At 37.1% G+C, this 22,500-nt stretch overlaps 1 protein-coding gene across 1 annotated transcript in view; it reads left to right on the top strand.

The window, feature by feature from the left end:
• LOC136842621 (rabankyrin-5) overlaps nt 1–22,500 on the top strand; it is a 379,842-nt gene that overhangs the window by 221,768 nt on the left and 135,574 nt on the right.

Below are 22,500 nucleotides of genomic sequence, written 5' to 3' on the forward strand. Positions count from 1 at the left end.
GCGTGGCTGTGTGTGAAACTGTCGTACTGCAAACCTTGTGCACCGGCTGGGCTCTTAGAGGAAAATATACAATTGATGAGTGATTCACTGAAAGTGCAGAATAAGTTATCGCAATTAAGCAGGCGAGTGAGACCGGCAGAAACTAAATCAAATTAGGCGTTTAATGAACTTGAGCGAATCTTCATTTGGCAGCAGCATTAATTAACCCGGTTATTCGAGTTGTAAAACAATAACTGTTAAAATCTATCTTCGTTCTCCCTGTTCCTTGTGCAATTATTGCCTGTGATGGATGGTTCTGCAGCTGTATTGTAGCACCTTGCAAATGACCGTCACGGAAGATGGAAGGCTGGAGTGAATGTAACGGGAGAAATCGGTTTTCCGTTTCAACATTTGCTTTTGGCTCTCTCTCTCTCTCTCTCTCTCTCTCTCTCTCTCTCTCTCTCTCTCTCTTGTTTTAGACGCGATGGAAAATTAATGGCTTTGGTTGCTCAAGTATTTCAAGACGTATATACTATATATTATGATTCTCTCTCTCTCTCTCTCTCTCTCTCTCTCTCTCTCTCTCTCTCTCTCTCTCTCTCTTCATATAATGGAGAATTAGTGGAATTTGTTGATCACGTGTGCTCCAATTTTGCATTTTGTTTATAGTTACCTCTCTCTCTCTCTCTCTCTCTCTCTCTCTCTCTCTCTCTCTCTCTCTCTCTCTCTCTCTCTCTCTCTCTCTCTCTCTCTGTGTGTGTATATATATATATATATATATATATATATATATATATATATATATATATATATATATATATATATATATATATATAATTAGTGTATTTTGTTGGTTTGTGGGCGTAGAGGCCATTCCGCCCTTCTGTTTCTGTTCAGGGAGTGTAGCCAGATTCTAATCCCATTGTATTTCAAGGGTTGTGTCGCTTTATCAGGACTTCGCCCCGAGTCTCATCACTTAATCGTGCGAAGTCTTAGGAGAAATTTATGGTTATGAGTCATCCCTTTAAAGATGTATTGTCCTTGACGGAATTTGCATATGAAATGAAGACACGAGGTGAGGATGGGTGGCAGTGATTATTCGTGGGCATTGTTTTCTGGTGTGGAATCTGACGCACGCTCGCGCACACGATCACGCATCTATTTTGTCACCTTTTTCCCACGCACACCTTTCTTTCTTTCTTTTCCTTCTGAAAACTTCAGCCAAAAACCCTTATGGACAGAGTCAACAGACTATAGACCAGTGGTTCTCAACCTTTTCAGCAATTTCGAGGCCTAGGGAAAATATTTCTACAGTTATATTCGTTATTTTCTTAACAAGAGTGAGGAACTAATATCCAGAAGTTTATAAAAAAAAAAAATGAAAAGTACCTTTAACTTTAGTTTCTATAGTCTACCACTCTAGTTAGACTCGCTAGGCTTACCATTAATTATTTACCTCCCTCCCTGTCCCTTGAAATTCCTTCTCTTTCTCTTTTTTTTTTCATTTTCCTCCTAATCTGGAAGGAATTTTACTCATAGATGCAAGGGGGGCGTGGAGGGAAGGACCACCTCTTAGAGGGGGCGTGGTAATAAAAAATACTGCTATAGACCCAAGAGGGCTGCTAAGGGAAATCACCCTGCAGAGAGAGAGAGAGAGAGAGAGAGAGAGAGAGAGAGAGAGAGAGAGAGAGAGAGAGAGATAAGCTGTAGGAAAAGGTGATAAATAAATAAATATGAGGGAATACAAATCAAACCGACAAACCCGAAATTCAGGAGACATCAGCAAATATTAGGAAAGAGTTTGCAAGATTCCACCACTGCATTAGGTAAACTATTCCACATTTTAGTTGTAGCCAAGATAAAACTCCTAGCAAACTGCGAAGTATTAAACCTAATGCTAGAAAACAACACACTGTTTGCATTAGCAGACTACCTTTTGTTGCGAACGAGCAACAACAGCTAGGTCAGGTCAAGATGAGGCCATAGGATCTTTTTTTTCTTCCTATTAGAGGAATGGCCCACAGTTGTATTATTCTTCTGGTTATCAGGTGTATTGTAGGATGAGATATCTAATAACTTTCTCTCTCCAGTCTTGGCGTCGACCTACCACAATCGACTAACTACCAGAGAATCTAACTCGACGTCTAGTTATCAGTGGGACAGTGGGTGTTGATGGAACATGGTCTCCTAATATCGTTCAGTTCTTGTCTGGGATTCGAATATCTCTCTCTCTCTCTCTCTCTCTCTCTCTCTCTCTCTCTCTCTCTCTCTCTCTCTCTCTCTCTCTCTCTCTCTCTCTCTATATATATATATATATATATATATATATATATATATATATATATATATATATATATATATATATATATATATGTATATATGTAAGGTCACATTCGTGCCCACATCATTAATCAAGATTCTTGGTTGTATAGAACGTTATTTATGGCTCTTACCAATAAAAAATAACACGCAAATATGGATGCAATGGAGGAAGAAAACGTCGCAGAGGAGTGGTTAATGATGATTGATTCCCGAGGCTTGTTTTGAGTGAACAGTTCAGAGGGAAGTAGGTATGATGAGGAATCTCTATATATTATTTACTAGAGAAAGAGATGAGCGAAGGTAAAAATAACGACATATTTTCTCAAGATAAAGATGCAGTTCATGATTTCAGAGGTTAAGATCAAGTTTATAGAGGATATTCTCTCCTATATGTATATGAATTTTCCTCCTGTAAAGATGGAAAACGAAAGAATTATTAACAAGAGCACTTTACGTAAATTCGTAAAGTTTAACGGCAGCTGTTGTTTAAAGGTTATTTGATGTTATTAATCATAAAAAAACAGGTTTTCACGTGTTGAAAAGTCAGATGTCAGTGACATTTGCATTAGAACAGACACGTGTGTGATATACTCATTTCATTTCGCTCCTCATGACACCAGCGATGAGACAGTAAACGCTCTGTAAAGTTTTTCAGTATTTTAGACATTCCCCTTCAATATCTTTCTGCCCAAGCTTTTTACAGTATCTGTAATACAAGATAACTATATTATCGTAGCGAATCTTTGATTTAACTGTTAATGAGCCTGCATAATAGGCGACTCTCACTTCCTGGTTTATCTTATTTTGCGAGCGAAGTGACTCTTTGATGTTGGTTTTTGACGTTCAGATACGGAGAAATGTTACTTTGCACTGTGTCCTGGTACTGTAAAATTCCAGGTATTGAATATAGCATCGACGCTTCGCCGTAAATTTCCAGCACAATAGGCTTTGTGTCAGACCGCTGATATTGATTTCTGAGAAATAAATTTAGATCTGGTTTTACTGTTCCTAGGGTAGAGGTTTGTGGTGGAACACAAGTACGGTACAGATGGTGTTTGTAAACGGAAACCAGGCTAACGTGTATACACAAACGAGCCCACGCAACCACACACACATTATATATATATATATATATATATATATATATATATATATATATATATATATATATATATATATATATATATATATAGTATATATATATATATATATATATATATATATATATATATATATACATACATATATACACACATATAAATGTATATATAATGATGTATGTACATATGTATATATATAATATAGATAGACAAAATGAGAGAGAGAGAGAGAGAGACAAAAGAGAGAGAGAGAGAGAGAGAGAGAGAGAGAGAGAGAGAGAGAGGTTGCATGTAGCACGTTATTGTTTGATGAAAAACTATAATGAAAAACTATAATGACATGTTCTAGCGGTGGTTGGCAAGTTAACCACGATTTCAGTAGGGCCTTTTTTGCGAGGCCTCTACCTTTTATTTCGACTTCAAACGATTTATATTCACATCACTCAGCACCATAAATCTTCTTGCAGGTTATCGCTGACTCGAGGTGCTCACCAATCACTGTTTTGCGTGTGTTTCCTTAATAATTTTGCTTATTTCTATCTGCTTACAATATTTTGGTATCTTGAGAGCACCCTTTGGTGAAGCAACTGTCATAAGAGCTGTAAAAAAAAAAAAAAAAGGAAAAAATCACTAATAAGGTATATGTTCCTTTAAAGGGTTGGCTGTTCAGATAGACAAAACTTCAGTTACTGCCACATTCCTTCTCTGATTGCTAAGGGAGAAACTTCGTGTGCAGAAAACCTTCACAACATAAGCCGCTCTCTGTGCCTCATGGTTGCTCATTAGTGGCACGTCGAGTTCCTTTTGCGTGTAATTATACGTTCGCCTCAATATAGCACGGCCACGAGCACTTTGGCCCGTTCTTTTTAACACTTTTTACACAGTAAGCCGAACACTTCCTTGGCGTGTCTGTCATCTGTGTACTTTCAAAAAAGGCAAATTATATGTGTGCTCTCTTTCAGATAGGTTTGTTTTAAGAACACATTTTTAACGATCCATTTTAAAGCCAAAGACGTGCCCATTAAAGAAAGGCAGTGCTGAGAAGATTGGTGTCGTAGAAGATTGGGAATGTCGGAGTTTACTCTGAGGAAATGATGAAATGAGCGAGAGGCAAAATCTGAAGTTTGTTCATTTGTGTATGTTGCATATAGGAGGAGGACCACACTGTCGCGTGTCTCGTTGCGCAGATGACAAGGAATATGTCTTAAATAGTGATTTTTGCTATTTCTCTAGAATTAGAGGAATTTATTTCTGGTGGTAGAAATTCATTTCTCGGTATAATGTGGCTCGGATTCCACAATAAACTGTAGGTCCCGTTGCTAGGTAACCAATTGGTTCTTAGCCACGTAAAATAAGTCTAATCCTTCGGGCCAGCCCACAGGAGAGCTGTTAATCAGCTCAGTGGTCTGGTTAACTAAGCTGTACTTAACTTCTATACCTGCTGGAGGTTTCTTTAGGACATGTAAATTTCCCGTAGGCGTGCCGGGCATTCCGTGAGGTTTGATACGCTTTTCTGAAGGCCTACTGAACTGCGGTTTAGGCAGGCTTAGCTCTCCATTCGTCTGTTGAGCGTCTTTTCCGCTTGTTAATCAATTTCTTTGTTCTCGCTAAACTTATTTATGCTCAATGAACTTTCTCGAAGCCTACAAAGCGGCTCTTAAGGGCACCTACATTGTCTGTCCGTTCATTTTGAATAAAATTTGATTATCTTTATTTATTACCGCAACTAGGTAACTGTAAGACTTTCCAAGTCCATTCATTGATTAGTCTTACTGCTGTAATTGTAGCAACGACAGTATATCCATCTCAGTCGATCATTGAATCAATCTTATTGTAGAAAATGAACAAAACCTTAGTCGGCCCGTAGGGTTTCATAGTTGTGGTGTAACCGATCTGTTTCGGATCAGTTTGAGTGAATGAAGCGACGGCTTTGTTTCATTAGCTCATTGCATCGATCGAGCCTGTTGCATTAGTGTCATCATTAGTTAAAGAGTAAAGAACAAAGGTTGCTAAGAGAGAGAGAGAGAGAGAGAGAGAGAGAGAGAGAGAGAGAGAGAGAGAGAGAGAGAGAGAGAGGAAGTTCTTATAATTTGTCGTATACCGAAGAGGTTGCAAGAAGGCTGGAGAAATTTTGTCAGTTTTGAAGAAGAGAGAGAGAGAGAGAGAGAGAGAGAGAGAAATTTATATTTGACGGGCACCCAAGAAAGTGCAAGAGGGCGGGAGAAATTTGGCCTATTTTGAAGAAGGAGAAAAGGAGAGAGAGAGAGAGATTTACGTTTTGACGGGCACCCAAGACGTTGAAAGAGGGCGGGGGAAATTTTTTCTGTTTTGAAGAAGGTTGCTGAGAGAGAGAGAGAGAGAGAGAGAGAGAGAGAGAGAGAGAGAGAGAGAGAGAGGTTGTGGGGGTTGGTATCATAAGAAATTACTGAAGAAGCTTTCCAGGCACAGAAGAATGAAACAGCATTAAGTTAGCATGCTAGTGAATATCATTCCTTCCCCACCTCCCTCCCCCGAGGAGGTAAGTGCCTCACGTAGTGGCGTAGCTGCTTCCCTCCCTTAAAGCCTTTGAGTGGAGTACATTGAGTTTGTTACCATGGCAACGGATTTTCTATGCCTTTTCACTTTCTTGTTGCACTGCGCCGGGTGGCACTCGTGGGGAGTGTTCGCAGAAGAAGGGGTTCGTGCCATAAATACGCGAAGCGGAAGTCGGATCTTGTTTTGATCGGTGATTTTAATTTGTTCTGATGTTAGTTTTAAGTTCTGCTTGGGTTGTACTGCCGCTCTGATCGCTATAATGTAGTGCTTTTATGTTTTGGGATTATGATGTCCCTTTGATTGTTATATAGGCCTATTGCTTATATATTTGAGGGTAATATTGTCGCTTTGATTGGCATATTTCGCTTACATTATTTACTGTTATATTGCCGCCTTTATTGATATAGATTGCTTATATATTTTGGAGTTATATTGCCGCTTTGATTGCTATATATTGCTTATACATTTTAGGGTTGTATTGCCTCATTGATCGGAATATATTGCTTATATATATTTTAGGGTTATATTGCCGCTGTGATTGGTATATATTATTTACATATTTTAGGGTTATAATGACCGCATTGCTTGGTATATATTGCTTATAAATTTTATGGTTATATTGTTCTTTTGATTGGTATATGTTGCTTTTATATCTTAGGATTATATTGCCGCTTTGAGTGATATATATTGCTTATGTATTTTAGGGTTATATTGCCGCTCTGATAGGTATAAATTGCTTATGTATTTTAGGGTTATATTGCCGCTCTGATAGGTACAAATTGCTTATATATTTAAGGGCTATATTGCCGCTTTGATTGATATAAATTGCTTATATATTTTAGGGCCTTATTGCTGCTTTGATCGGTATATATTACTGATTTTAGATATTTATTTGGTTCACATATAATAAGCCATTATAAGTGATAAGAATGACTTTTTCTTCATTTTCAAGTCTTCATGTCTATTGTGACATAAGAAGATTGAAATTGCTCTCTGGTAGCGTTGCATTTGATTCCTGGAAGAGCAAACCGAAAGGTGAAATGAGAGCCAAGGAGCCAGTTGGTCTCTCTCTCTCTCTCTCTCTCTCTCTCTCTCTCTCTCTCTCTCTCTCTCTCTCTCTCTCTCTCTCTTTGTTTAGTTTGTTGAGCTCTTTGCTGTTATCTTTTTTACCCCTTGTTTGTTTATTTGCTGTTCTGCAGGTAACGAGGTTGTAGGACTAACATCACTTCACTTTTGTTTTATCTGTCAGTCTTTGGGCGTGACCCCATTTTCTTTGTTTCGTGTGTCAGGAGTTTGTTAGATACGAGGTGCTGAATGTATTGTCTTTAGGTGCTTATGTAATTTATGCACGCAGATATAATTTGTTAGGGAGGCAAACTTAGTGTTAGTATAAATACATTTTAACACATACGCACATATATACATACTAGTACGTATGTGCCGATTGATGTTTTGTATTATAGTGAACATACCCCCCTGGGTGAAAATTCAGCCTAAATTTTGGTATAAAGAGGCACAACTGATGTGCGTACCCTTCAGCGCAGAATGCTTCCAAAATAGGTCGTACCAACTGAACTACATTGACCCCACTGACCTACATTTCGGCTTCGCGTTATCCGTGAATGCTATGAAGGACCCCCCCCCCTCCCCCACGCCCTTGTCCTTTGTCTGCCTCTGTCAGCTCCCGCACGCATTCTCTTCTTCTATTTTCTACTTTTCTTATTTGTACTGCGATTATCTGTGTTTTCATGAGTAAATTCTGACTTCAAGATGAAAGGATGAGGGAATAAAGTAACGGACTTGAAATTAACAGTATAAGTTATATGCAAAGTTAGAGGTACTGTTTCATTTTACCATTAATAGACACGAAGATGCTGCTTTTGGTTACGGAGACTAATTTAACAGTGAATGGAACGAAAACTTACTGGAAGAGTTATAGATAACACCTTTATTTGACTCATCAGACAAAGCTCATGGTCTAGAATCAAAGGTACTCTGTTCTATTTTTCCTTAATCGACTTAAGTGAAAAAATGAGTTGTGTTGATGGGAATGTTGCATCGATTAACGTATTAATGTAGGGGCACAGGGTAAAGAAGTAAAATCGCCGTTTCATTTTCATCATGAACTCCTTTCCTTCCTTTTACTGTACCTCCTTTCACATTCTCTTTCTCCCATCTTACTTTCCACCCTCTCCTAACAGTTGAGTCATAGTACAACTGCGAAGTTCCTCGTTGGGAGAGTGGGTTCCGGTCTCAGCTAGCACTCTGCTGGCCGCGAGTTCGAATCTCCGACCGGCCAATGAAAAATAAGAGGAATTTATTTCTGGTGATAGAAATTCATTTCTCGCTATAATGTGGTTCGGACTCCACAATAAGCTGTACGCCCCGTTGCTAGGTAACCAATTGGTTCTTAGCCACGTAAAATAAGTCTAATCCTTCGGGCCAGCCCTCTCTAGGAGAGCTGTTAATCAGCTCAGTGGTCTGGTCAAACTAAGATACACTTTGTGCAACTGCGAGGTTTTCCTCCTGTTACTGTCAATTTCCCTTTCAGCCCTGAATGACCTCATGGTCCCAGTGCTTGGACTTTGGCCTAAATTCTATTTGCAGTTCAGTCTTGAACACAGTCCTCGATAAACAGGTTCCAAAGGACCAGTTTCATTTCACCCAGCAAGAGACTGAAAGAGAGTACCGCTGGTTAAAGCTTTGAAGACGACGCCTTATTTTGAGGCGGGAGGCCTTTCACTTGGAGATTGTCGGGTCTCGTTCTAATGTCACTCACGAAGGGGATCAGACTGACAAGGAATGCGGAAGGGCTCTTTTCCAATTCAGCTCTGAACTTCTCTTACGACGCTTCCCCTCGGAGTGCCCTTCCAATCTTTAATGTTTGCCTTTATGGTGGAGTGTGGCTAAGGGCGAAGTCAATTACTGCGATAAAGCTGGGAATGAGAATAATCAGGAATAATAGGGGATAGTTAGGTACTTAAGGGCCCTATAAGATTAACTGATGAAAGAATAAGGTGGTGAATGAGAATAATTAGGATTGAAGTAAATCATTAAAATCTCTGATAAGGTATTGAACAGGGATAAATAAAGCAAATTATGTATTGTGTTAAATATATCGAATGAAAGTTCAAAATATTATGCGTAGATAATATATATTAGGTTATCGTTATCATTTAGGAATAAATAAAGATGGAGGAAGTGTCGTCGTCGAATTATTTTGAAAATGTTGATGTATTTTAATATGGAGTGTTTAAAATAATTGAATTTTTAATCATTTATACATTTTATTCTATATTTGAAAGAATTCTTGAATAAGTATTCAGTTTTATGCATTTCACCTTAGTATTTATTGCATGAGAAAGGGGCGTGATTTTAGCGCGATCACTGTGTATAAGATAAATTCATGGCATTTTAAATGCTTGGTGTTTGTAGCCTTTTTATTAATCTTTTTATTATTTATTCTTATTTTATGAATCCGCATATTTCGTTATGTCTAATAAATACAATAATGTTAGTTGTGAGGGAGGGGAGACGTCAGCAGCTTTATTTCTTTCCGTTGTTGCAGCAACAATGGCTTGAATCAACAAAAACAAGGAGAATATGTAGAGATAAGCCTGTTGCGACATTGTAGAAAACAGCTTGGAGAGAGAGAGAGAGAGAGAGAGAGAGAGAGAGAGAGAGAGAGAGAGAATGAATTTTACGTTATTGCGAGTACTAATGCAGAGATGTTTCACTGTGTGAGGCAATTTCTTTTGTGATTGGCAATTTTTTTTTTAAATTGGATATGGGTTTTTTATTTTATGGTGCAAGTTGTAGGAGAAACAACAATATTGTTTTGCTTTAAAATATAGACTAAAGTCTTTTAACTTTTCTTCTCCGAATGACTTGTATTTTTATAAACTGGTAGAAAATGTAAGGTTTATTTTACTAGATGCATTTTCTCTTCAGAATCTGATCTTGTCTTTGTACAAAATTTTCGCATTTCGGAAATTCCAGACACACCCAGACATAAGTGTCGCGTCTGAATTTTATCTTTGTATGCGCTGTTCGTGTGGGGCAAAACACTTCTGATTTGAAATAGTGGCTCTCCAAGGACGGATTGTTACTGGAAATTTAGTCTTAGATGCTGCCAACTTTCTGTTGACTTTTGTTCCTCATTTTGATACTTTCCTCTTACTCTAAGGTAGTAGAGTTCCTCTTACTCTAAAGTAGTAGCGTATGTTGCAATATTGACATTTTTTTAATACAGTGTAGAGCAGCAGCGTTCCCTCTTCATCAGGACCTGGGACCCGGTTGAGTGTATCAACTCCGGCAGACTTGTCGGCTTGGGCTCATGCATCTTGAGCAAATCGTGGTTTGTTGAATGAATATGTGAAGGCAGTAGAAACACTTGGAGCTAATAACGGAAGTAACCACGTAATATCCAGTCGATAGCGTAACGATCGGCTTGCGTGGTCGTTATGTGACCATCAAAACCACAGAGGATGAGCTGTCCCAAGAATGTCCTTGTATCTAATGCTCGGATAAATTACGAATAGATATACAGATTATTTAGGAACTTGCGGTTGCTCAGGAAAGATCGTGTCGTGGCTGAACGCTGCAAAGAAGGCCAAGATGAGTTGGATGTGAGGATTTTATAGCGGATGATATTCGTGCAAGAAATGAAGATCTCGTATAGGATGTATACAGATGTAAGTGTTTTTGTAGCTTCGAGATGGAGATAAATCTTTTTTTACGTAGCTGTCATTTGCTTTCCCTCAATCATAAGACACTTTGTTATTGTTTTGTGTAAACATGTATTCGGATTTAGAAGCTGCTATTTTGCGATTCCCTCTAAACTGGAATTTCCTGGAATGGAGGCTTTCGCTAGATGCATGAAAGTTCACTGTGTAGCCGATGGATTGTGTTGATTTCCAAGAATGCTTAGATCCACTCGACTGACCGGAATAAGGGGATCAATTTGGATCAGAAGAATGCCCGCTTATTCACCGGCAGTTCTCGGGAATGCTTTGATTCACGTGTAGGCTACAGTTCTCTGGAATGCGGCGGTTCACTCGCGAATCACTGGATTTTTGAAATATGAATGAGAGCCGTTGGAATGCAGTGCTTTACTCGGCCTGTATATCGCTGGTGTTAAGTTTATTCACTCACATGCAGAGATTTGTCGACGAGATCATCTAATACTCAATCACTTTTGACTTCTCGAGCCGCATCCTGCCGCTCATACCAAGCTCCTAAGGTCTGGTACCAGTTCTGTCCACTAATCTCTGGAATTCAGTCGCTAGACACATGTTTCGAGGGTTAGGAATGACTGAGGACAGCCGGGAATGACGTCGAAACCTGGTGAAATGTTAATCGTTTCTGCTTCAGGTAGTGATTCCTCTCCGAGAGCGCTGCTCTTTAATACATCCTGGTTAAGGTGTCCAGCTCGCTTTCGCTTTCCAGTTCTGTGGTGGTGATACGCTGTCAGCAGTTCTCTTGATAACACACTTCCAGTCATTAAAGTGGATGTGATTTTGTGATCTCTGCCATAGGTTTCTCCTCATGTATTGGACGCTTTGTGGATATTAGTGGATTTTGGACGATTAGAGGAAATAAGGATCTGAGTTTGTATGTATGTATGTATGTATGTATGTATGTATGTATGTATGTATGTATATGTTTGTTTTATATATATATATATATATATATATATATATGTGTGTGTGTGTGTGTGTGTGTGTGTGTGTATTCAGCATTAAACATATTTTCCAGAGATCAGAACAGCACATTTTCTCCCATAATCGTACTTTAACTGTTGAATCGTTAATGAACCTCGTTTGCAGTAAAACTTCCACACCAATAGTCTCTTCATCATCTACATAGGAGAGTTATCACCACCTTGTCATAACCCTTCGACGCATACTGCGCCAGTCATCCCAATCATGCATATGTTGTTGTATGTGTTTCAATGTGTTTCAGTATGCAGTTTTTAATTTCATTTTAATTCATTCATCATTGTACCGAATGATCCATTGGGTCCTAGCGCCTGGGCTCAAGCTTGGACCTAGTATTTTAATCTAATCCTTCGGGCCAGCCCTATGAGAGCTGAAAGTCTGCTCAGTGGTCTGGTTAAACTACTTTAATAATAATAATAATCACGGGCTTCATGGATACTAACGCCCTTCCTTTCCAGTACCTATTTTACTTCATCTGCTCAAGATTTCTGAGGTCTTCCTTCTCCCGTCTTCCTTTCCTTGATTATAGTGACTTTTCAAACATGATTGTCCATTCTTTCCACATGACTGGTCCGTACTCTTACCTGTGATTACAGTTACTAATGTCCACATTCGTCATCCCATTAATTCCTCCTAAACTGCGTATACAACCCAGACGCTTTTAACTCTACAGCTCTGCCTCTTTTCTTTCATGTGCATTCATTATCCACACTTTACATCCACGAAGGAGAGTTGGCCCAACGTTTCTTAATACATGCCTCTTCCCAGTCTTTGCCGCACACCTCACTGCCTTTATTGCTTCACCTTTTTAGTGACTAACCTCTTCTCTCATCCTAACATCACCCCTTGTGATTAGCTCCAGATACTTAACTAAATCAACCACACACACACGCACAAAATATATATATATATATATATATATATATATATATATATATATATATATATATATATTTATATATATATATTCTTCTTTTAACACACACATTATATACTTCTTTTAACATGCTTTTTTTTCCCATTTGTATGGGGTAAGCAGGATGCCTTCTTTTGAAGGACTTTGATTTGGCTTTTGGGGTAGACTTTGTAGTCTCGATCGGCTGCCCTATATATATATATATATATATATATATATATATATATATATATATATATATATATATATATATATATATATATATATATAATGTTTTTGTGTTTGCATCATGTGTATAAATAAAAACGAAAACTACTTCTTAATTATAAATGCATACATGCGCAGTATCCCCTCCTTGCTCTGTCACCCTATTATATATTTATTTTTGTTGGGTAGTGGAGTCTAGCTTTTATTGTATTACACTGGCTGCTCCCTTGCTTGAATCGTGGTGGCCGCGCCGTCTTGTTCCGCTGAAATGGCTCCAGTGAAGAATACGTGATGAGAAAGAGCACAGAAATTCTGCATTTTGGGGCGAAAGTTGGCCCCGCGTTTCTTTTCGCGTGTTTTTCGTACTCCGTTCCTCTCTCTCTCTCTCTCTCTCTCTCTCTCTCTCTCTCTCTCTCTCTCTCTCTCTCTCTCACGTTGATGAAATATCTAATATCTTCATGAATATGTTGGCTGTTCAACTTCCAAATTACGTAATATAAACATGTTTGTATGATATGATAAACATGTTTGTATGTGATGAATTTATATTCCAAGTATAGAGTCTCTCAGCTCGTTTGATATTGTATATAAACATACATACATACAGATATATATATATATATATATATATAAATATTTATATATATATATATATATATATAAGTGTGTATGTATGTTTATATACATATATGTAAACATACTTTATATATATTATAAATATATATATAATATATATATTTATATTATAAAAGTGTGTTTATGTTTATATACAATATGAAACAAGCTGAGAGATTGTATACTTGGAATATAAATTTATATCTGAAAACAACTTTATATTGCGTATATATATATATATATATATATATATGTATGTATGTATGTATGTGAGTGTGTGTATGTGTGTGTGTGTGTGAGGGGGAGTGTGGAACAGTGATTAGGCAAAATAGCACCTCGTCTTTCATCCAAAAAAAAAAGAAAAAAATGTTTGGCTGTATAATATATGTCACACCACATCCTCTTTCTGTGACTCCTTCGCTCCAAAAGCTCCAGTGTGTGAATAATAGTAACCGGATGCAAAGGATTGTTAGACACTTCGTTTACACCGGCGGTTGTTGCCCATCTGAGTTGTTGTGTTGGCTTTGTTATTATAAATGGATGGTTGGAGGCGTAACCCACGCTTCTCTGCGCTCACGCACACTCACACTTACAGTCACGCACAAAACCATTTGTTGTGTGCTACAGGTATTCACAAATTTTTCATCGCACTTTTACGGAAATCTGTTCTCTTAAGTTAGAAAGAGCTTTTCCTGCGCTTATTTAAATAGTACTTCATTTGCCGTTAATATCGTTCAACACTGAAATTGGTGGTGGCTGTATATATGATCCAGAGGAGGAATTAATATCAGCTGCTGATATGGTGAGAGATTTAACTATCTTGCCGTGATGGTGTCCGCGGTTGTTGGATTTATGCTTAATTAGCAGAAGCAGCTGTAACGAAGAACGTACAAAAGCATGCGAGCAGCATATATAATTATATGTATTTATATATATATTATATATATGCTATATATATAGTAAATATTATATATATATATATATATAATATATGTATTTATATATATATATATATATATATATATATATATTTATATATATATATATATATATATATATATATATAATATAGAACATTTGATCCCCGAGGGCTAGCACTAAACAGGGCGAAACAGTTTAGATGAATCACTATTTCACCGTGTTTAGCACTAGCCCCTCGGGGATCAGATGTTCCTAAGCGAATTGCGTATTTCACAAATTCCCTAGGGATTACAATGCCTTAAAGTAATGGCTTAAAGGAGACGTATCTGGTTCTTTTATAAAAGGAACCATCCGGGTCAAACCTGTAAGAGAGAGTTGATTCACTTGACCGGTGGTCTGGTTCAACCACCTGTTATAACGACTCAGCCAACTGCCCTTCTTGATCGCTTGCTCAAAGATTGATCGCATAACTTTTCTCCCGCTACCCACAATAAACTTGAAGTGCAAGTACATATCCTCCAGCTTCACGATCCAGTCAACGGCATCCATCACGCCGACTCCCTGGCTTCCGTTTACTCTAATAACCTAATAATGTCTGTCATTCACTTTCAATTTGCTCATCTTGCAAACCATTTAAAATTTTACCCTTCGAACTTTCACCAATCTATAATGTACCCTTTGCTGAACTGTCTTTAAATATTGCATTCTCAAATAAACACATATATGATCGTTTATTTTACTCGTAATTCGTGTACGATTCAGGAGTTGAAGGTTAATATGGGGCACAACAATTACCCCATATTGATACTTCAACTCCTGAATCGTAGACGAATTACGAGTAAAATAAACGACCATATATGTGTTTATTTGAGAATACAATATTTAGACATTTCAGCAAGGGGTACATTATAGACTGATGAAAGTTCGAAGGGTAAAATTTTAAATGGTTTGCAAGATGAGCAAATTGAAAGTGAATGATAGACATTATTAGGTTATTAGAGTAAACGGAAGCCAGGGAGTCGGCGTGATGGATGCCGCTGACTGGATCGTGAAGCTGGACGATATGTACTTGCACTTCAAGTTTATTGTGGGTAGCGGGAGAAAAGTTATGCGATCAATCTTTGAGCAAGCGATCAAGGGCAGTTGGCTGAGTCGTTATAACCGGTGGTTGAACCAGACCACCGGTCAAGAGAATCGACTCTTACAGGTCTGACCCGGATAGTTCCTTTTATAAAAGAACCAGATAAGTCTCCTTTAAGCCGTTATATTATGGCATTGTAAAAATTCCCGTTAGGCTGAAAAATTTGAAAAACCGTATAAAAGACTTTAAGGGAAATTGACCACCGTTCTTGTGTTTTGTTTTTTATTGAAATTGGGTATTCTTACATAAAATTTCCTTTTTGTGCTTGCATTACACCCTTTACGGGTAAGAATTGTCACGAGAGGTGACCTTTAAATAACCGTGTGTTAAACGGGGTTGCCCGAGCCTCAGGTGGGATAATATTTATAAATCTCTCTTTGTAAGACAGATAGACTGCCACCATCCTACAGTAGTATTAGATTTAATCTGCTTTATTTTGTTATGGCCCGTTTCATCATTCCGCAAAACCCTGGGCTGCTATTTATTGCATTTTAATGTACTTCAGTGATGCCGCGCATACTTTGTGGCTGTTTGATCTAGCCATAACTGCTGCTTCATTTCTTTAAGCTGAAATGGATATGGGTCCAATAAAGTTCAGCATTTATACCAGCTTTGCATAATTGAAGGAATTTTTGGACTGTAATATCCCAGTGTTCTTACAGCGCTTCTAGATCTCTGAAATTAACGAGACTTTTATGAAGTACGGATATAGAATCAGTTTTGAAGCAAAAGTGGAAAAGAGTGACAAGGTGGCGAATATTAGGGTTTATGTTGTTATTGTGGGGAAACTGTTATTGAAGTAAAATCCGGCTGCTGTATATGCATGAAAATGTAAAACTGAGTTTGCTCTACAAATTGTGTGTGCTGGCAAGTTTGAAAGGATACTGAATTGCCTTAAAATGATCGCCACGAGCGAAGTGTTTGTGCTTGTTAGGGTGGGTTTGTCACGGAGGGAAGGGGAGCTATTTCGGTAAAAGCCTGCCTTATGCGTAAGACTCTTCCTCAGGTCAGAGAGGAAGACCGTTGCAGATCGAGTGTGTGCTAAATTGAAGTATAGAAATGGTGGGGTATATATATATATATATATATATATATATATAGACGGTGGCACTATGATGTTGATAAAGGTTCTGTGGTAATGTTTGAGTAATTCAGAAAACATGATTTTATTTTTATAAAGCTTATTTGAATTCATGTGCAGTTCAAGGACTACGTAATAAATGAACTGGTCAATGCTACTTTTTCCCCAGGCTGTCTAAATTTATTATTTGAAAGACAGGTTGTATCCATATATCAGTATTGTTTGCACAAGTGATGAACCGGACGTTTAGACTTGCTGTCATCCTGCCTTTCTCATCATACGGAACATCTCTAGGGATTGGGACTTCTATTGACTCATTTTAGACAGCTTGTTCTTACTTGGCATCTCGACTAGGTCATCTATATTGTATGTATGTATATATGTATATATATATATATATATATATATATATATATATATATATATATATATATATATATATATATATATATATATATATATATATATATGTGTGTGTATGTATGAATATTAAATTACTGTATATATATATATATATATATATATATATATATATATATATATATATATAATATACATACATACATACATACATATATATATATATATATATATATATATATATATATATATACACACATATATATATATATATATATATATACAAATATATCAGTTAATTTATATATTATCTATATATATATATGGGATATAATTTCAGCCACAAATATATCAGTTAGCTAATTTCGAATTCTCTCTATACCGTGGGAATAATAATGGAATTATAATGGATAAGAGTTTTTTCTTGAATGGCCAAGTCGACTGTTTACTACTGCTTCTAAAGTAAGGGCTCAGATTCGAATCATGGTTAGGACAGAAACACATATATTTTTTATTATCCTTTGAGCGTAATTTATTCCCCAGGTACAGTGAATTCGAAGTTACATGATATATGCGGCTTAGTATTCGTGTGCAAGAAGTTATACGTGATAACTGACAGAATATATTTGCAGTATATATGCTCATAAACACGGTTAGGACATTATATATATATATATATATATATATATATATATATATATATATATATATATATATATATATATATATATATATATACCCTGTATATGCTCAAGAATACGATTAAGGACATTGTGTATATGTATCTATATACACATATATATATGCTCAAGAATACGATATATAGTTCATTATATGTATATATATATATATATATATATATATATATATATATAATATATATATATGCTCAAGAATATTAAGGACATTGTGTGTGTGTGTGTGTGTGTGTGTGTGTGTGTGTGTGTATATTTATATATTATGTAGACTGTCCTTAGTCGTATTCATGGGTGTCCTAACAATGGCGATTTTTTTCTTCCAGCGTTAATGCTTTTCATCCTGTTATTATGTTGTTAAGACCTTAAATATACATTAGTACTTCCTCGATTCGCGACGTGTGATTTTTTTGTTTAATACAGGATCAACTTTTATTTGTTCATTACTGCAGAACCTATGCCTCGAGATAGAATTTTTAGTAAAGCTAAGGAAGAGCTCTGCACGGAGGCACTGTTTATTAATGAAATTTTTTGACTGCACAATTTAAAAAATGGTATATATGGTGCAGTGCAGGTGAGATAACTTGAGAAATTTACTCTGAGATTAACGTAAAAACACACTGTACATTTCCCACATCATTTCGGAAACTTCTCAAGTTATCTCACCTGTACTGCACCATATACACCATTTTTTTAAACTGTTCGCTAAAAAAAAAAATCATTAATAATATTCCCCTGCGGAGCTCTTCCTTAGACTAGACGAACTTTTAAATATTCTTTTGTCCGCCATGACAACGAAAAGTTGAATCAGATATTTTTTCGTCGTATGCAGTTGAATTTATAATTGTATTCTGTATTTTCTATATTGTAATGTAATGTGCGCTTTTTTTTTAAATTAAAGTCCATCCTGACTTTTAGCTCGAGAGCGTAATTGTCACATGAGTTTCACCTTGATAAATATGCCACTGGCCTTCATCGGTGATTAATTTCTCTGTCATGGCCTGGTTCTCTCGTGATGAGTTATTGACACAGTAAATGCACTTGCGAGAGATCACAGTGAGAGTTGGAGCTTTCTGCTCCCGCTCAGTATCAGTCTTGCTGATACTCAGACCCGTGTCGATGTATGACTTCAGTTATTTTTTATAACAAGCTTATTTACGGATGAGTGGAAGGAAGATTTTGATAACTGTTTTTGTTTTTGCCTTGTTTCATTCACTTATTTGCATCATGATACGGTTTATTAATAAGATTGTAAACTTCATGGTTTCTAATTAATGGAAGGTTTTAGTTCGCATTTAAAAGCATGTGCCTTTTACAATTTTTTTAATTTCATTTTCATTCATTCATCACCACACAATTGAGCTATTTGGTCCCAGTTCTTGGCCTGTGGCCTAGACCTGATATTTCTTCTAATCCTTCGGGCCAGCCCTATGAGAGCTGATAGTCAGCTCAGTGGTCTGGTTAAACTATTGTAATAGTAAATAAATTTAGTTCGCATTTAAACCAAATTGGGTTTCCCCTCCCTGATGAAATACTTAATCACGCGAACTTTGGGATTCGAAATAGTCGCATTCACGAAAGGAAAGGTTATATTTCCATAACCCGAAGTTAATAGCTTATATATAGGCTATATTCGTCGCTAACTTAGGCAAAAAATGACTTCTTGTATGGTTTTGAATCGTACGCCAGGCAGCGTCACGCTTCTTCCCACATACAGCCTCCATATACAGTGGCCCGCCCTATTATTTGTGTAACCTTTGGAATCGCATTTGAGCTGGCATAGTATGTGTGAGCTTGGTTTCCGATGTCACGTAATGTATAAGAAATGTGTTCAAGTTTATTCGCGAACCGTTTTGAGCGGGCGAGGCCGCGTCGTTCATTGCAATAACAGTAAACGCATAGATTTAGGTCAGTAGGTTTCAGATGAGCAGTTCGGTGGTCTTGCAAGAGTATTCTTTAACGTTTTCACTTTAGTTGTTATTCATATATGTATATGTATATGTGTATATATACATATACATATATATGTGTGTGTGTGTGTGTGTGTGTGTTAGTGTGTGTGTATGTTTGTGAGGAGAATATTTAGTGAGGCAAACTTGCCTCGCATCAAAAAATCGTTGAGCCATTCCGTCTTATGGAGTTAAATTATGGGAGAATGGAAGTATCCTAAAAAAGTGTGGAAGCTTTTAAAGGGGGATTGTTGCTCTGTAGGTGTGGATTTAGGGAGGATAAAAGGTTGAGAATCACGGAGATAAGGCGAAGATTATTGCAGAAAGGTGGAAAGAGGGATCTGCTCGTGTTAAGTAAATTTAATACATTTTGTTAGAAGAAAGTAGCTAGTTATGGTAGTATGGGTTGTTAGGCGGCAGAAGTCTTAGAGTAAGAAGGCGAATTTAGTATCTAGGAATCATCAGAGTGCGATCAAGATATGTGGTGAATGGGTTAATATTCTAAGTGATGCAGTTGGGACTGTACCAGGCTGCGAGACACGGTGGAAGGACTATTTTTTATTAACATTCACCTCGTACTTGAACCACAATCAAAGGGCGTACTTTAGTCTCTCTCTCTCTCTCTCTCTCTCTCTCTCTCTCTCTCTCTCTCTCTCTCTCTCTCTCTCTGTATATATATATATATATATATATATATATATATATATATATATATATATATATATATGTACACATTGAAACTGGATGGTAGCTAGTGGAGATATTTATTCAATAGAGGTTACAAGCTCTCCATTAATGCACAGATAATTGCGTAAGTGATAAAGTTAATATATATATATATATATATATATATATATATATATATATATATATATATATATATATACACACACACACATACACATAGATATATATGTATGTATGTATGTATGTACTGTGTATGTTTATTATATGGTAGATTCTACTTCTTATTGGAAACGAATCGAACTCAAATTGCGGGAACTGCCAAAGCGCCATTGCATAATCCTAGGAATCGTATCACGGCCAGAAGTGATACCACCCGTGAAATGAGTAGTTTGTGGAACTCCGGAATCACCACTACATTTTCTCAGGAGTGCAATCTCCGCTTGAAGGTGATAGAACCCAGGAGGGCAGAAATTGGTGCAACTCCCCCAGCAGACCTCCGGTGACTTGGGCTTAAATTCAGTTTCCCTTCAAATTGGTAGCCATTAGATCACGATTAGCTGCTACCCTCTGATAATTGCTCGTTCGTGTTCCTTTGTCTTGTGTGAATTTCGTTCGTTGTTTGTTTGTCGGAATGGTTGAATGAATAAGAGTGAATAGGACATCGTTGAGGGGACGGGCTTTTAATTTAGCGTTTCAAGACCTTAGGGCCCAAGTGCTTGGGCTCTGTTCCTAAATGTTATACATCCGCCCATGCTTATCATTAACTGTTAATACAACTAATAAATTATTCAGAGCGATAGTTATGGATTTTTCAAGCTTAAAGTAGGTAAATATTTCGTGATAGGTTGTGTTAACTAATAAAGTTAAAGGAGCTATTTACGTTAAAATAGGGAAATAGTTTTACTAGAAATCAGATAATCGAATAAGGATCGGAAAGTTTTGAATGCATTCTTCTTCTTCTTCTTCTTCTTCTTCTTCTTCTTCTTCTTCTTCTTCTTCTTCTTCTTCTTCTTCTTCTTCTTCTTCTTCGTTTAACGTGCTTCTGTGTAGTGAAATCCAACAAATTAAATAAGTGAATAAGACGTGTGGCGAGTTTTCTGTAAGCAAATGTCCTGTAAGACCGGGTGGCCTCCTAAGGAAAATTAGGTCTGTTATTGCTACTTTCACTCTATAACTGCAAAATTAAAAGGGAATTGAGATGATGATAATTGAAATCACTAAAGTATAGTGGTTAATTAACCTTGTAAATAAAAGCAGGATTTCCGTGTCAGTGGCAGTGGGTGAAATTCCATATGGATGAAGAACTAGACTGGTAAGTGTTTCAGCTTTCCTATAACATGTAAGGAAACTTGATAATAGAAACCAGTGAATTTGCGTCAGTCTTTGAATATGTAATCTTTTTCGTTGTCATCCTACTAACTGACTAAAGACTGGTGACTTTCCACCAGCGATCAGAAACTTCCCGCTTAGTCTTGTTCCGGTTCAGTATTCAATATTATACCTGAATTGTACAAGCTATTGACATTCAATTTAGCGACTGTGTACCTATTGCACCAGCCTCCACGTAACACCAAAGGCGCGAGGACTTATGAATATCGTCATTTAGAGGAATTCTAAACGGTGTTTCGATGTCTGGTATACAGTTGGGTTCAGAGCTAAATGAAAGTGTCCTCGGTGAAAAGGAATTTTTTTATATACTTCATCATTTATTTCTTGTGTAAGGCTTTAAAGCTAAGATTTTATAAAACTGATTCTAGATGAATGCTAAGTCGTAACGAACGGTGTCCTTTTGATGTAGTTTGATATGACGTGATTTGACAAAAGTCATTCATGATTAAACAAGGCGCGATAACATGACTTCAGGTGTGGTGATCTTCACAGATTAAGGTTATCACGTGAAGTCACATGTCGTATAATAACTATGGAACATTATTTAGAATTAAGAATATGACGTCAGTTAGTCTGGAAAGACTTTTCAAACAACAAACACGCGAATGAATAAAAACATTGGCGTTGCACCATCTGGGCATCCCTCCTTGAAAACCAGCCACGGGTCCTTCATCTGGGCTCTTCCTAGAATGAGAGAATTTAATCACGCGAATTGCTCTCGTAGATTATCCATTTAGTCAAGGATGTGCTCTCGGCTCCCTCCGATGAAATGATAAAACGCGGCACTGTCTCAAAAGGGCTGGCGTTTCTTCCTTTCATGGGGCAACTTGCTCTGTAACGGGGCCAGACATTGGACCCGGGAATCAATGGTTGGGATGGAAGA

Source organism: Macrobrachium rosenbergii, chromosome 10, assembly GCF_040412425.1.
Source record: "Macrobrachium rosenbergii isolate ZJJX-2024 chromosome 10, ASM4041242v1, whole genome shotgun sequence".
NCBI lineage: Eukaryota > Metazoa > Arthropoda > Malacostraca > Decapoda > Palaemonidae > Macrobrachium > Macrobrachium rosenbergii.